This window comes from Pseudophryne corroboree, chromosome 6 (genome assembly GCF_028390025.1).
Source record: "Pseudophryne corroboree isolate aPseCor3 chromosome 6, aPseCor3.hap2, whole genome shotgun sequence".
In the NCBI taxonomy this organism is placed as follows: domain Eukaryota; kingdom Metazoa; phylum Chordata; class Amphibia; order Anura; family Myobatrachidae; genus Pseudophryne; species Pseudophryne corroboree.
In genome coordinates this window covers 765,155,756-765,173,095 of record NC_086449.1, presented here as the reverse complement: position 1 = coordinate 765,173,095, position 17,340 = coordinate 765,155,756, and the positions used below count along the sequence as shown (strand labels likewise).

At 42.4% G+C, this 17,340-nt stretch overlaps 1 protein-coding gene across 3 annotated transcripts in view; it reads left to right on the top strand.

Annotated features, from left to right (window-relative positions):
- The window catches only part of LOC134933410 (protocadherin gamma-C5-like), a 688,451-nt gene that overhangs the window by 30,252 nt on the left and 640,859 nt on the right, over nucleotides 1-17,340 (top strand). The gene's annotated exons all lie outside the window — the stretch shown is intronic.

The following is a 17,340-nucleotide window of genomic DNA, read 5'->3' as shown; positions in this document are numbered from 1 at the left end:
ACTATTTATTTGTTATTTTATATTCTTAAAGTTGCTCCTACAATAGCTAATACTGTATAATTACTAGAACCTTATGGTAGCTCTGCTGTACAATACAACTAAGGGTTGATAATGGAAACAATTAGGGAACAACAAGCTTGAATCTGCCATTAGTTAGCTATGAAGCCTCCTCCATCCCTCACTGTCTGTAACTTTGTGACTCATAACAATGCCAGATGTTTACCTTTCACATACCCAACTGTCCTGATGCCAGCGGGCCGGTCCTGCTATTTGGACTCTGTCCCGCTGTCCCACCCGTGGGCCACAGTGTCCCATGGGTGGGGGGGAGTATTTGGGGGATCCTTTGATCCTTTGCGCACACACGGTATCTATTCAGTGCTACGAGGTGAGCAGGGGGCTGCCCAGCTGCTCGGGGGAGCGCTGGGCACGCTCCCAAAATGCTGTATAATGGGTCCTCGTCATGAGACCACACCCACTCGGCATAGACCACGCCTCTCTTGTCAGAGGCCACGTCCCCTTCTCAGGACACATGCGCCTACACCACATCAGGGTCCCGGTTCTCTACATTAAAAAGTTTGGAGGTATGGTTTCTTTTGGATAATGACATCTTTAAAAATAATGTATTTCAAATGAATCGGTTATTTCTGAAAGAAAAAAAAATTACAGTTAGTGTGTGGATTTACAGAATGGTTGGTGTTATGGTTAGCAGTACTGCCTGACATCACTGAGGTTTTGAGTACAATTCCTACCACAGCCCAAACTGTGTGGAGTTTGTAAATACTCATGGGCTTGTATGGTTTTCCTCTGGCTTTTCCGGTTTCCTCCCATAATCCAAATAAAATATACTGAAAGGCTAATTGGCTTCTGACAATAATTAACTCTAGTGTGTATGTGTGTGTATATGGCTAGGGAATATAAATTGTAAGCTCTGCTGGGGCATGGCCAAATGTGACTGGCCAAATATTCTCTGTATAGCAAGGCAGAATATGTGTGTGCTATAGAAATAGCTGGTAGTATAATAAATACACTTTTGAAATGTTTAATTTCTGTATTGTTCCTCAGTAAATGGATCTGAAAAACGTAGCTATATTTCAAGCAGATGAAGGGCAACAAGCCCAAAAAATGTTTCCCTAACAGACCTCTATTCTATAATATATTTTATATATTTCAGTATACAAATAAACGTAATGTTTAATTCAGAAATATAATTCAAATATGTTTTATGCCTCCAAAAATTCTATTGCAGTTCCACTGACAAACACTGTGTGTCGCTGTTGGCCTTAGTGACACAAGGCAGAGGGGTGTATTCAATAAGAGTCGGAAGCTGCCATCTTGTTGGAAAGACGGCAGCTTCCGACTGATTGCGGTCGGAAGGGGTTCCGACTTATTCATTACCGGCAGCTTTTTTTACGACAAGTCGGAAGACTGTCAGAATAGGAGCGGATTGGCGGCTTAGGCCACCAAGCCGCATGTACTGTCAGAAGCACAGCCAAACCCGACAAGTTTTAGCCCCGTTTCCAACAGTGTCAATCCGACTTATAAAAAAGTCGTATTGACACTGTTGGGACTGGGCCAAATCTGGTGGGTTTGGCCCAGGATTGAATAGAGTGCTGTCGGGTCTTTTCCGTTGGAAAGGACCCGACAGCTATTGAATACAGCCCAGAGTTGCTGAATAACTGACATACAAATGTTATTCGCACAGCACTGCAGATAGATTTTGAAACCTGAATATGTGGAGTCACTGCTGTTCAAACAAAACCTCCCAAAATCTAACAGGAGAGATCCTATGAATATCTAAGGAACTGACCACAGGAATAATCAAGGGAGATAATATAAAAGGCACCATGCCTTGGCAAGTATTCTTTTTTTTCTGTCTTTCCAATTTAAGGCTATGGCTGACCAGCTTCTTTACTCAATACATGAAGAAGTAAAGCAGGGCTTTGTAATAGGGAAGTTTGTTGATGATTTGGGCCTGGGCAGCGCAACCTTGTTATTTCGGAGAATGCAAGTAGTTTCTCACAGTAAAAAACAATATTTCAATATCAGTTTAGAAAATGGCAATGTATATGTCATTGATAGGATAAAGAAGGAAGCATTATGTGGGATTGAACCAAGTTGTTTTCTAAACATTGACATACAGTTAGAAAACCCTGTAGACGTGTTCCACCTAACCACACGGGTTCAAGACATAAAAGACAATTCACCAGTGAATCTGCTGCTTACGGAACACGGTTTCTTCTGGGAGATGCCCAAGACCCAGATTTAAGTTCCTATTCTGTGCAAAGCTACATACAGTGCTTATCTCTGGCCAGCCGTTTATACTGGAAGAAAAAATGAGCAGAGATGGACTCAAACATCCAGAACTTGTTTTGGAAAGGACTCTTGATCATGAAAAGCAAAGCTCCTATTGTTTAATTTTAACTGCTGCTCATGGAGGTGTGCTCATCAAGACCGCAATTGCTTTAATTAAATTTATAGTGCAGGATGCAAATAACAATTTTCCTGTCTTCCGTCAACATGCTTACCAAATTAGCTTACATGAAGATGTACCAAATGATTTTCTAGTTCTGCATCTAAATGCCTCTGATGATGATGCAGGTTCCAATGCACACATAACATACTCCTTTAATCACATCCCCAAAAATGCACGTCAGACCTTCAGTCTCAATCCTCAAAGTGGAACATTGGACTTTGAGGCCACAAAAAATTATGAAATTACTGTAGAAGCCATAGATGATGGTGGTTTAGTTACTACTGCTGAATATTAATACAGGTTATAGATGTTAATGACAATGAACCAGATATAATTATTAAATCAGTAGCTACTTCTGTTCCAGAGGATTCAGTACCTCGTACACTTATTGCTCTAATAATGTCCATGACCAGGACTCAGAAACCAATGGTGACTTACCACATTTTAAATAAGGTGCCTTTTGATTTAATATTTACTTCTTTAAATTACTATAAACTGGTAACTGCAGCTCCACTGGATATAGAAGAAATATCTAAATACGTTATGAGAATTATGGCAGAAGACGATGGATCTCTGTCAACCAATAGATCTGTTAATGTAGTGATATCAGACGTGAATTACAATCCTCCAGTGTTTCACCAGGAAAATAACATTGGTTATATAATTGAAAATAACTTACCAGTTGCCTCAATATATGGAGCTCAGGCATCAGATTTTGATTTTAATGAGAATTCTCAAATAATGTATTCACTGCTCAACACATAGATTGAGGAAATACCATTGGCTTCATATGTTTGAGTAAACTCAATGACTGGGTTATACTCAGAGATCATTTGACTATGAACAGCTGCGGGAATTTCAGCTCCAAGTGATGGTGAAAGACAGCGGATCTCCTCCTCTAAGCAGTAATGTCACAGTGAGGATATGTATCATTGATAAGAATGACAATGCTCCAAAGATTCTCTACCCATCAGCAGACACTGAGGGATCAGCATTGTTTGAGTTTATTCCTCACTATGCTGAGAAAGGTTATCTAGTGACCAAAGTGCTTGCAGTGGATGCTGACTCTGGACACAATGCCTGGCTCTCTTATCACTTACTACAAGTTCCTAATACTTAATTATTTACAATTGGGCAACACATTGATGAAATAATTTTAGGATGTGACCTACAAGACACAACTTCATAAAGGCAACAAATTGTAGTTCTGGTGAAGGATAATGGAGTACCATCCTTATCATTTACAGTCACTTTGACCTTGGTTGTAGCAGAAAATGTTCAACAAGTTGTGCCAGAGATAAGACGCCAATCCAGTAATCCAGATACTTCATCTAATGTAACATTCTACCTGGTAGTAGCTATAGCTGTGATTTCCCTTTTATTCATTGTCACAGTGATGGTTACAGCAGTTTTCAAATGCAGAAATTCAAATATTGCAACATCTTTTGCAACTACTTGTAGAAATGTATATCCCCAGTTTACCCTGGGATGTCCCTCTGATTAGTGATTGGAGCTTACCTTTCCCATTCTCCTATGATGTATGTGTGACCCTCGACTCAAAGGAGAATGAAATTGCCTAGCTGAAGCCAGTGCAGAGTATCCCTACGGACAGCCTCATTGACACAGATGATGTTGCTGTCAGAGAGGAAGTGATCAATGAAAATTTGCCATCCAGTAGTGTTACACAGGTAAACACATTAAATTGTAGCCTTGATAAGTGTTAGTTTCCCTTCTTATTTTAAATATACTGTACCTGAAACTTATCATGAAAGCTTATTAAATAATCTCAATACATGAAAACATCATGGATGATTTCAAATAAGTTGGAGTTCACAATAACAGTGTTGGAATTTGACAGTTATTTCTATAATTTGAAAGGTCGATAAAATAATTTTGACACAGATGATTCATCTAACAGAGAGGATTTAGTATTAATAAAAATAAAAACACAGCGCTTATTAATCCACCAAAAATCTATACACATATACCACTTCAATAAATAACAAATCTCTGCAGCTCCTACTGTCGGTGCTGTTCCACCCACTACAAAACAGAATTACAAAAAAGAATTTATAGGAGCGCTGAAAAAATGTCATTCAATTACTTAATAGTAGTTTTATTTAAATACATTCATAAGAGACAGAACTGTTTTTTGTTTAATTCACAGTTTTTCCTTTAAGTGCACGGTACCGCCATGGGCACCCAGTTTGCCCCTAGTTTTGCTAATTTATAAATGGGCCACTTCGAAGAAGAATACATCTGGGGGGGCCATATAGGGCGAACTTGGTGCTGTATGGTCGGTACATAGATGATCTTTTTATTATTTGGGATGGGGCCTCTACTATTTCTTCCTTTATTTCCTTTATTAATTCTAACACGTTTGGTCTTAAGTTTACACACTCTTGTCACTCTACACACATGAACTATCTTGATGTTGCTCTCTCTGTCAGGGAAGGTAATATTACAACTGGTACATTTAGGAAAGAAGTAGATTCTAACAGCTATCTGAATTACAATAGCTGTCACCACCAAAAGTGGAAAGACAACATTCCAGTTGGACAATATTTAAGGATGAAGAGAAATTGTACAGAGGCAAGTGAGTTTAATAAACATGCTGGTATTCTTACTGAAGCATTTTTGGACCAGGGGTATCCCTTAAGATTATTAGAGGAGTCATTTGAGAAAGCTGCGTCAAGAGATATATTATCACTCTTACATAAATCCAAGAGTGAGGAGACACAGAAGGTTAGCATTATAGATGATAAAATAATATGTCCCTTCATAACCAAATACAATGTATGCTCGAATGAAATCAAGAACATACTAAATAAAAACGTTGAAATCCTTAAATTAGATACAACTTTAAAACCATCTCTGGGGGACTCTGTAAAAGTGGTTTTTCGTAAGGCTAAAAATATAAAGAACGTTATCTCTCCAAGTTTTTTTCAGGGACAGAATAGCGGCACCTTAACAACTAATAATTGGTTAACAACCCTGAGGGTTTGTTTTAAATGTGGAAGAAAAAACTGCCTGACCTGCCAGTTTATACTGAATAGGAGTATGAGCTTTAAATCTTCTAATTTGGGACACACATTCGATATAGAGACTGTTATTAATTGTCAACAATCCTATGTTATATATTTAGTGAGCTGTAAGTGGGGTAAACAATACGTGGGTAGGACCACTAGTAGTCTGAACACGAGGTTCCTTGAGCATAGGAGGAATGTAATAAAGAGGAATCTTAAACACAGCCTCTCGAGACATGTAGTATACCATCATGCTGGGAACGTTGAAGTGTTAACTGTTCAGGGGATTGAATCGATAGCTACCACCCCAAGAGGTGGGGACAGATTTAATCGATTATGCACTAGAGAGGCCTTCTGGATATTCTCATTGGGTACTCTCATTTCAGAGGGTCTCAATGAGAATATTGAATTGAACAACATTGGAGGTTGTTAGGTCCGTATTGACCCCATCTCCTTACCTCTCCTTTACCCCACCCTCTCCATTGTTATATTAATATTATTACTATTATTACTATATATCCTTATCGATTTTCCAACCATTTATCCTTTTGCCCTTGTTCTTCTTATTGGTTTAGTTAAGAATAAGAGAAATGGATGATCTATTGACATTTGGACGTTTAAACATTAATGAAAAATTGATGAAGAAATCTGTCCAACATATCTCTGTAATTTATGGTCATTAGAATTTTGATATATTTAATCCTATAATTGTTTCAATATAAAAGCGGATACCTAAGATTACATATGAGATTGTTTATTGTACAGTTTAATTGGTAAAAGGGATCTGTGATCGGTCTAGATACGGCACCTTAAAAGCTAATTGTCTCACATAGTCGTGTGTTTAGATATTAGGTCTCTAGTGAAATACTTAATATATTATAATTGCTGTGATTAGTTCTATATGTTAGAGATTGCTCTGAAGAAATGCATGTGTTTATATATTTTTAAAGTGTATATATACCTTTAAAGTTTGTGCTTAATATTTAAAACATATGAAGTAGAGTCTAAGTACTAAATTGCACATGAATAATAGTTCCTGGAGGGATTTGAACCCGGGACTCTATGCATTGTATGCACTTTACAAACCCTCTAAGCTATTGATGCTGCACGTGAGTGTAGAGGGTTTTATGTATGTTATAGTCTCCTGGTCAGTCTGAAATAAATTTTAAACTTTACTTTTGATATATTTTAAACATTAAACACTATTGTTATAAGTTTAAAACATGTTACCACCAAAGAACCTAACACTAACCATCAGAAATTATTATGAATGATTGTTTTTTGTTCGTTTGTTTAAATATTCAAGCTTATGTATTATATTAGCTATGTGAACATTGCTAAACATCTGAGTGCAATTAATGTAATCAGTAGAATGATTGGCTGGATCTGCTTTAAAAGGAGTTGACAATTCAATCACACTATTCCTCTGACGAAACCGCTTGCCCTAACGGTGAAGAAACGCATAAGGAGGGCATTTTTGCTGGGATTCTACTGCCCATAGTCCAACCATCTTCCTTGTGACTGCACGGCAGGCCGACGAGCTGTTCTGATTGGGGACACAGCTGAAGCGGTGCCTGGCTAAGGAGGTCCGCTCCCCTTGCAAGAGAAGCTAAAGCCGTGACAGCCGTGAACAACCGTGACAGCCGTGAGTAACAAGCTCTCCATATTACGGCTGCAAAAACTAGGGGTCGTAGCACACCGCTGTGGTTATTTAGGCAGCCACGGCGCTCTCCCCCGTGCTTGGATACAAATTTAAGTGGTACCACAGAGACTGTAAAAAACTGTTTCATAAAGGGATTTGGTGTCCATTGGAGCACTGAGACACAAGTCTGTTACAAACAGTCAGTTGGACTGGTACATGTATAGCCTTTTGAGATGGCTTTATAAGGAGATATGGACATGGGCTTGAATCAAATTGCACAATTTTAAAGTATTTTTATTTTGTCTTATGAATGTATTTAAATAAAACTACTATTAAGTAATTGAATTAAATTTTTTCAGCTCTCCTATAAATTCTTTTTTGTTTTTTTTAGGATTTAGTATTGTTCAGCATAACACAGGTAAATCACTATTATTTTAAATTATATGCAACACATCATTAATAAGATACGGTTGCCCTCAGTATAGCACTCATGTTTACAACTTAGAAAAATAATATATTAACATTTTTGAATTGCTATCCATACTATGATGAATGTTTAGTATGCTTTAGTGTGTCTGTATGTAATTTTAAAGATGCATTAAAAATCTACATTTATACAATAAGATACCAGAAGTCTAAAAGAAAATTAGTTTATATATGTATATTTTATACTCCATTAGAAGACTGACAATAAGAAAATTCCATATATGCAGATGTTCCTCTTGTGCCTAGCATCTTTGCACCATGTGATGCAAGATGCTCGATGCAACTGAGCTGCTCTGGTGTTGGCAGGGAAGTCAAACTTTCTTTAAATTTTGTTTCTTAGTTGTATCGCAGTGAAAAGCATCTAACAGTATACCATAGACACTTTCTTTCCACAGAAATTGCAGTTACTCAAGTACAATGTTAAAGGAATATTGTTGGATCCCACACAAGAATTTTTTGGGATTAAGTGAGAATTGTAGTAACAACAACCTGAAATATGAAAGATAAAATTTACAATATAAAACGAATGCCCTTTAAAGATGTTGGTGGTGCTCCCACGAGTCCAACGTGTCAATATTTTATGTATAAAAATGTTCTTTATTAGTAGACACAATTCTATTTCTGGCGTCCTGACTGATGAACCAGACCTCCACCTTAACACTGCACAGACCACTACCAATTAGAGATGAGCGCCTGAAATTTTTCGGGTTTTGTGTTTTGGTTTTGGGTTCGGTTCCGCGGCCGTGTTTTGGGTTCGAACGCGTTTTGGCAAAACCTCACCGAATTATTTTTGTCGGATTCGGGTGTGTTTTGGATTCGGGTGTTTTTTTCCAAAAACACTAAAAAACAGCTTAAATCATAGAATTTGGGGGTCATTTTGATCCCAAAGTATTATTAACCTCAAAAACCATAATTTACACTCATTTTCAGTCTATTCTGAATACCTCACACCTCACAATATTATTTTTAGTCCTAAAATTTGCACCGAGGTCGCTGTGTGAGTAAGATAAGCGACCCTAGTGGCCGACACAAACACCGGGCCCATCTAGGAGTGGCACTGCAGTGTCACGCAGGATGTCCCTTCCAAAAAACCCTCCCCAAACAGCACATGACGCAAAGAAAAAAAGAAGCGCAATGAGGTAGCTGTGTGAGTAAGATTAGCGACCCTAGTGGCCGACACAAACACCGGGCCCATCTAGGAGTGGCACTGCAGTGTCACGCAGGATGGCCCTTCCAAAAAACCCTCCCCAAACAGCACATGACGCAAAGAAAAAAAGAGGCGCAATGAGGTAGCTGACTGTGTGAGTAAGATTAGCGACCCTAGTGGCCGACACAAACACCGGGCACATCTAGGAGTGGCACTGCAGTGTCACGCAGGATGTCCCTTCCAAAAAACCCTCCCCAAACAGCACATGACGCAAAGAAAAAAAGAGGCGCAATGAGGTAGCTGTGTGAGTAAGATTAGCGACCCTAGTGGCCGACACAAACACCGGGCCCATCTAGGAGTGGCACTGCAGTGTCACGCAGGATGTCCCTTCCAAAAAACCCTCCCCAATCAGCACATGATGCAAAGAAAAAGAAAAGAAAAAAGAGGTGCAAGATGGAATTATCCTTGGGCCCTCCCACCCACCCTTATGTTGTATAAACAAAACAGGACATGCACACTTTAACCAACCCATCATTTCAGTGACAGGGTCTGCCACACGACTGTGACTGATATGACGGGTTGGTTTGGACCCCCCCCAAAAAAGAAGCAATTAATCTCTCCTTGCACAAACTGGCTCTACAGAGGCAAGATGTCCACCTCATCTTCACCCTCCGATATATCACCGTGTACATCCCCCTCCTCACAGATTATCAATTCGTCCCCACTGGAATCCACCATCTCAGCTCCCTGTGTACTTTGTGGAGGCAATTGCTGCTGGTCAATGTCTCCGCGGAGGAATTGATTATAATTCATTTTAATGAACATCATCTTCTCCACATTTTCTGGATGTAACCTCGTACGCCGATTGCTGACAAGGTGAGCGGCGGCACTAAACACTCTTTCGGAGTACACACTTGTGGGAGGGCAACTTAGGTAGAATAAAGCCAGTTTGTGCAAGGGCCTCCAAATTGCCTCTTTTTCCTGCCAGTATAAGTACGGACTGTGTGACGTGCCTACTTGGATGCGGTCACTCATATAATCCTCCACCATTCTATCAATGTTGAGAGAATCATATGCAGTGACAGTAGACGACATGTCCATAATCGTTGTCAGGTCCTTCAGTCCGGACCAGATGTCAGCATCAGCAGTCGCTCCAGACTGCCCTGCATCACCGCCAGCGGGTGGGCTCGGAATTCTGAGCCTTTTCCTCGCACCCCCAGTTGCGGGAGAATGTGAAGGAGGAGATGTTGACAGGTCGCGTTCCGCTTGACTTGACAATTTTGTCACCAGCAGGTCTTTCAACCCCAGCAGACCTGTGTCTGCCGGAAAGAGAGATCCAAGGTAGGCTTTAAATCTAGGATCGAGCACGGTGGCCAAAATGTAGTGCTCTGATTTCAACAGATTGACCACCCGTGAATCCTTGTTAAGCGAATTAAGGGCTGCATCCACAAGTCCCACATGCCTAGCGGAATCGCTCCGTGTTAGCTCCTTCTTCAATGCCTCCAGCTTCTTCTGCAAAAGCCTGATGAGGGGAATGACCTGACTCAGGCTGGCAGTGTCTGAACTGACTTCACGTGTGGCAAGTTCAAAGGGCATCAGAACCTTGCACAACGTTGAAATCATTCTCCACTGCACTTGAGACAGGTGCATTCCATCTCCTATATCGTGCTCAATTGTATAGGCTTGAATGGCCTTTTGCTGCTCCTCCAACCTCTGAAGCATATAGAGGGTTGAATTCCACCTCGTTACCACTTCTTGCTTCAGATGATGGCAGGGCAGGTTCAGTAGTTTTTGGTGGTGCTCCAGTCTTCTGTACGTGGTGCCTGTACGCCGAAAGTGTCCCGCAATTCTTCTGGCCACCGACAGCATCTCTTGCACACCCCTGTCGTTTTTAAAAAAATTCTGCACCACCAAATTCAAGGTATGTGCAAAACATGGGACGTGCTGGAATTTGCCCATATTTAATGCACACACAATATTGCTGGCGTTGTCCGATGCCACAAATCCACAGGAGAGTCCAATTGGGGTAAGCCATTCCGCGATGATCTTCCTCAGTTGCCGTAAGAGGTTTTCAGCTGTGTGCGTATTCTGGAAAGCGGTGATACAAAGCGTAGCCTGCCTAGGAAAGAGTTGGCGTTTGCGAGATGCTGCTACTGGTGCCGCCGCTGCTGTTCTTGCGGCGGGAGTCCATACATCTACCCAGTGGGCTGTCACAGTCATATAGTCCTGACCCTGCCCTGCTCCACTTGTCCACATGTCCGTGGTTAAGTGGACATTGGGTACAACTGCATTTTTTAGGACACTGGTGAGTCTTTTTCTGACGTCCGTGTACATTCTCGGTATCGCCTGCCTAGAGAAGTGGAACCTAGATGGTATTTGGTAACGGGGGCACACTGCCTCAATAAATTGTCTAGTTCCCTGTGAACTAACGGCGGATACCGGACGCACGTCTAACACCAACATAGTTGTCAAGGACTCAGTTATCCGCTTTGCAGTAGGATGACTGCTGTGATATTTCATCTTCCTCGCAAAGGACTGTTGAACAGTCAATTGCTTACTGGAAGTAGTACAAGTGGGCTTACGACTTCCCCTCTGGGATGACCATCGACTCCCAGCGGCAACAACAGCAGCGCCAGCAGCAGTAGGCGTTACACGCAAGGATGCATCGGAGGAATCCCAGGCAGGAGAGGACTCGTCAGACTTGCCAGTGACATGGCCTGCAGGACTATTGGCATTCCTGGGGAAGGAGGAAATTGACACTGAGGGAGTTGGTGGGGTGGTTTGCGTGAGCTTGGTTACAAGAGGAAGGGATTTACTGGTCAGTGGACTGCTTCCGCTGTCACCCAAAGTTTTTGAACTTGTCACTGACTTATTATGAATGCGCTGCAGGTGACGTATAAGGGAGGATGTTCCGAGGTGGTTAACGTCCTTACCCCTACTTATTACAGCTTGACAAAGGGAACACACGGCTTGACACCTGTTGTCCGCATTTCTGGTGAAATACCTCCACACCGAAGAGCTGATTTTTTTGGTATTTTCACCTGGCATGTCAACGGCCATATTCCTCCCACGGACAACAGGTGTCTCCCCGGGTGCCTGACTTAAACAAACCACCTCACCATCAGAATCCTTCTGGTCAATTTCCTCCCCAGCGCCAGCAACACCCATATCCTCCTCATCCTGGTGTACTTCAACACTGACATCTTCAATCTGACTATCAGGAACTGGACTGCGGGTGCTCCTTCCAGCACTTGCAGGGGGCATGCAAATAGTGGAAGGCGCATGCTCTTCACGTCCAGTGTTGGGAAGGTCAGGCATCGCAAACGACACAATTGGACTCTCCTTGTGGATTTGGGATTTCAAAGAACGCACAGTTCTTTGCGGTGCTTTTGCCAGCTTGAGTCTTTTCAGTTTTCTAGCGAGAGGCTGAGTGCTTCCATCCTCATGTGAAGCTGAACCACTAGCCATGAACATAGGCCAGGGCCTCAGCCGTTCCTTGCCACTCCGTGTGGTAAATGGCATATTGGCAAGTTTACGCTTCTCCTCCGACAATTTTATTTTAGGTTTTGGAGTCCTTTTTTTTCTGATATTTGGTGTTTTGGATTTGACATGCTCTGTACTATGACATTGGGCATCGGCCTTGGCAGACGACGTTGCTGGCATTTCATCGTCTCGGCCATGACTAGTGGCAGCAGCTTCAGCACGAGGTGGAAGTGGATCTTGATCTTTCCCTAATTTTGGAACCTCAACTTTTTTGTTCTCCATATTTTATAGGCAGAACTAAAAGGCACCTCAGGTAAACAATGGAGATGGATGGATTGGATACTAGTATACAATTATGGACGGACTGCCACGGTTAGGTGGTATAAAAAAACCACGGTTAGGTGGTATATATTGTAATACAATTATGGATGGACGGACTGCCTGCCGAGTGCCGACACAGAGGTAGCCACAGCCGTGAACTACCGCACTGTACACTGGTTGATAAAGAGATAGTAGTATACTCGTAACAACTAGTATGACACTATGACGGTATAAAGAATGAAAAAAAAACCACGGTTAGGTGGTATATATTATAATAATACAATTATGGATGGACGGACTGCCTGCCGAGTTCCGACACAGAGGTAGCCACAGCCGTGAACTACCGCACTGTACACTGGTTGATAAAGAGATAGTAGTATACTCGTAACAACTAGTATGACTGACTATGACGGTATAAAGAATGAAAAAAAAACCACGGTTAGGTGGTATATATTGTAATACAATTATGGATGGACGGACTGCCTGCCGAGTTCCGACACAGAGGTAGCCACAGCCGTGAACTACCGCACTGTACACTGGTTGATAAAGAGATAGTAGTATACTCGTAACAACTAGTATGACTGACTATGACGGTATAAAGAATGAAAAAAAAACCACGGTTAGGTGGTATATATTGTAATACAATTATGGATGGACGGACTGCCTGCCGAGTTCCGACACAGAGGTAGCCACAGCCGTGAACTACCGCACTGTACACTGGTTGATAAAGAGATAGTAGTATACTCGTAACAACTAGTATGACTGACTATGACGGTATAAAGAATGAAAAAAAAACCACGGTTAGGTGGTATATATTATAATACAATTATGGATGGACGGACTGCCTGCCGACTGCCGACACAGAGGTAGCCACAGCCGTGAACTACCGCACTGTACACTGGTTGATAAAGAGATAGTAGTATACTCGTAACAACTAGTATGACACTATGACGGTATAAAGAATGAAAAAAAACCCACGGTTAGGTGGTATATATTATAATACAATTATGGATGGACGGACTGCCTGCCGACTGCCGACACAGAGGTAGCCACAGCCGTGAACTACCGCACTGTACACTGGTTGATAAAGAGATAGTAGTATACTCGTAACAACTAGTATGACACTATGACGGTATAAAGAATGAAAAAAAAACCACGGTTAGGTGGTATATATTATAATACAATTATGGATGGACGGACTGCCTGCCGAGTGCCGACACAGAGGTAGCCACAGCCGTGAACTACCGCACTGTACACTGGTTGATAAAGAGATAGTAGTATACTCGTAACAACTAGTATGACTGACTATGACGGTATAAAGAATGAAAAAAAAACCACGGTTAGGTGGTATATATTATAATACAATTATGGATGGACGGACTGCCTGCCGACTGCCGACACAGAGGTAGCCACAGCCGTGAACTACCGCACTGTACACTGGTTGATAAAGAGATAGTAGTATACTCGTAACAACTAGTATGACACTATGACGGTATAAAGAATGAAAAAAAAACCACGGTTAGGTGGTATATATTATAATACAATTATGGATGGACGGACTGCCTGCCGACTGCCGACACAGAGGTAGCCACAGCCGTGAACTACCGCACTGTACACTGGTTGATAAAGAGATAGTAGTATACTCGTAACAACTAGTATGACACTATGACGGTATAAAGAATGAAAAAAAAACCACGGTTAGGTGGTATATATTATAATAATACAATTATGGATGGACGGACTGCCTGCCGACTGCCGACACAGAGGTAGCCACAGCCGTGAACTACCGCACTGTACACTGGTTGATAAAGAGATAGTAGTATACTCGTAACAACTAGTATGACTATGACGACGGTATAAAGAAAGAAAAAAAAATACCACGGTTAGGTGGTATATAATTATACAATTATGGATGGACGGACTGCCTGCCGAGTGCCGACTGCCGACACAGAGGTAGCCACAGCCGTGAACTACCGCACTGTACTGTGTCTGCTGCTAATATAGACTGGTTGATAAAGAGATAGTATACAACAATATACTACTATACTGGTGGTCAGGCACTGGTCACCACTAGTCACACTGGCAGTGGCACTCCTGCAGCAAAAGTGTGCACTGTTTAATTTTAAATTAATATAATATTATGTACTCCTGGCTCCTGCTATAACAACCTGCAGTGCTCCCCAGTCTCCCCCACAATTATTATAAGCTTTTATACATTGATGTGCAGCACACTGGGCTGAGCTGAGTGCACACAGACTGAGTCACACTGTGTGACTGCTGTGTATCGTTTTTTTCAGGCAGAGAACGGATATAGCAGAGAACGGATATATTAAATAAAAGTTAACTTAACAACAACTGCACTGGTCACTGTGGTAAACTCTGTCTGCACAATCTCTCTCTCTCTCTCTTCTAATCTATTCTAATGGAGAGGACGCCAGCCACGTCCTCTCCCTATCAATCTCAATGCACGTGTGAAAATGGCGGCGACGCGCGGCTCCTTATATAGAATCCGAGTCTCGCGAGAATCCGACAGCGTCATGATGACGTTCGGGCGCGCTCGGGTTAACCGAGCAAGGCGGGAAGATCCGAGTCGCTCGGACCCGTGAAAAAAAAAGTGAAGTTCGTGCGGGTTCGGATTCAAAGAAACCGAACCCGCTCATCTCTACTACCAATATGTATTAAAGTGACAGGTACAGATGTAGCCACCTTTATCTTGAGTGGCCGCGGCGGTTGTCCCGTTCGACCATACGCAGCGTACTGTGGCGTAGCGAGGCGCGCCTAGCCACAGAGAGGCTATCTAATCGCACGGAGACAGACATTTGACGTTTGGCGTTACCTTTACGTGTAATACCTGCGATCAGCCACCAGATGTCGCTTTTTACAATCACCACTGCGCATGCGTGTGGTCTCCCGTAAAATACAATACTGACATACATAATAAGGACTACTTTACTAAGGCGTCTCATTACGCTGCATACAGCAAATACTGTACTCATTACGCTGCATTATTTAATACAGTACTGTACAGTATATACAGTACGACACCGACGCAAATACAGTAGTACAGCATACAGTATATGATCCATCTACAATACTTTATGAATACTGTATGTGAGCGTGCAAGTCCCGCAGACAAAACACAGTACTGTAAAACCAGTAGTGTACACTGTCGCAAATGGATGTGTGTTACAAGTTCACTATTGCCTCTCAAGATTAGGAATTTTCTACAGTGTTATCGTCCTAATCCCGTAGCCATTACAGCATAATCAAAACCAACGGATTTATACATTTGTCTGCGGCGAAGTGGTGAAGTGTTTCGCTTCCTATACTCAGAGTCCAGGGTTCGATTCCTTAAGTACTGTACGAATGCATGTTACTGTAGTTTTTTTCAGACACTTTATTATTTTTTTTATTCACATACTGCAAACCAGGGCATACAGTAGCTGCATGAGCGGTTCTATGCGATCGAGTCCGGTGTACCATAATCTGCAGGTTCTATGCAGGTTAAGGTACTATGCTCCGTACACAGTACACATACAATTCTGTAGCTGGGCAGACTGAATAGAAATGGCTACCACCTATGACTCCTTGCCCCACAGAGGCCCTAGGCTACGGAGCAAGTAATAGTCCAGATTGTACAGACTATGGGGCAATGCTGAATGAGCGTCACAATCCCCTAGCTAAAATACACAGTATGCATATTATGGTACACCGGACTCGATGACATACTGTAGCACACTGGCAAAATGGCCGCCGCCCCTGAACCCTTGTGCAGGTTATGGGGCAATGCTGAAGGAGCGTCACAATCCCCTAGCCAAAATACACAGGGAGGGATAAGCTACTGTAGGATTGCATACAGTATTACGGTACACCGGACTCAATCGCATAGCACACTGTCAAAACGACCACTACCCATGAACCCCCACCTCCTGAACCCCCACCTCGTGGCAGGCAGCAGTTGGGTATGGAATGAGAAATGGCATAAGCTGTGCAGGCTACGGGGCGATGCTGAAGGAGCGTCACAATCCCCTAGCCAAAATACACAGAGATACTGTAAGCGAGGTCTATGCACATTACAGTACTGTACAGTACGTTACACCGGGCTCGGTCGCATAGCAAACTGACAAAACACAAGTTTTACAGTACATACAGTAAAGCAGGCCAAAGCTGCAGGAGAGTTTCTACTGTAAAGGTTCTATGCACCGTACGGTAATGTACACATACCTGTACAATTCTATAGCAGGGCAGACTCAATTGAAATGGCTACCGCCTGTGACTCCTACAGTAGCTCCTAGGAGGCACTCAGCTATGGAGCAAATAACAGCACAGATTTTGCAGGCTACGGGGCAATGCTGAAGGAGCGTCACAATCCCCTAGCTACAATACACAGGGGTGATAGAGATAATCGAGTGGCTGGAGGGGGGTCCCCTTGATTTAAGGGGCCCCCACTCCTCCAGGGTACTCCGGCCAGGTGTGACTAGTTGGGTATTTAATTCCATGGCCGCAGGGACCTGTATAAAAGTCTCCCCCGGCTGTGCATTATCTGTCCAGCTAGTGGAGCCCAGTGCTGATTCAAAAAATATGGGGAACCCCTACGCTTTTTTTGTCCCCCTTATTTTTTGCACCAGGACCAGGCGCAGAGCCCGGTGCTGGTTCTAAAAAGATGGGGGATCCCGTGTCCATTTTTTCCGTATTCCTTCCGGAATTCGACTGCAATTGCATATACAGTACTGTACCCCTTAATGTCACTGCTTACAGTATA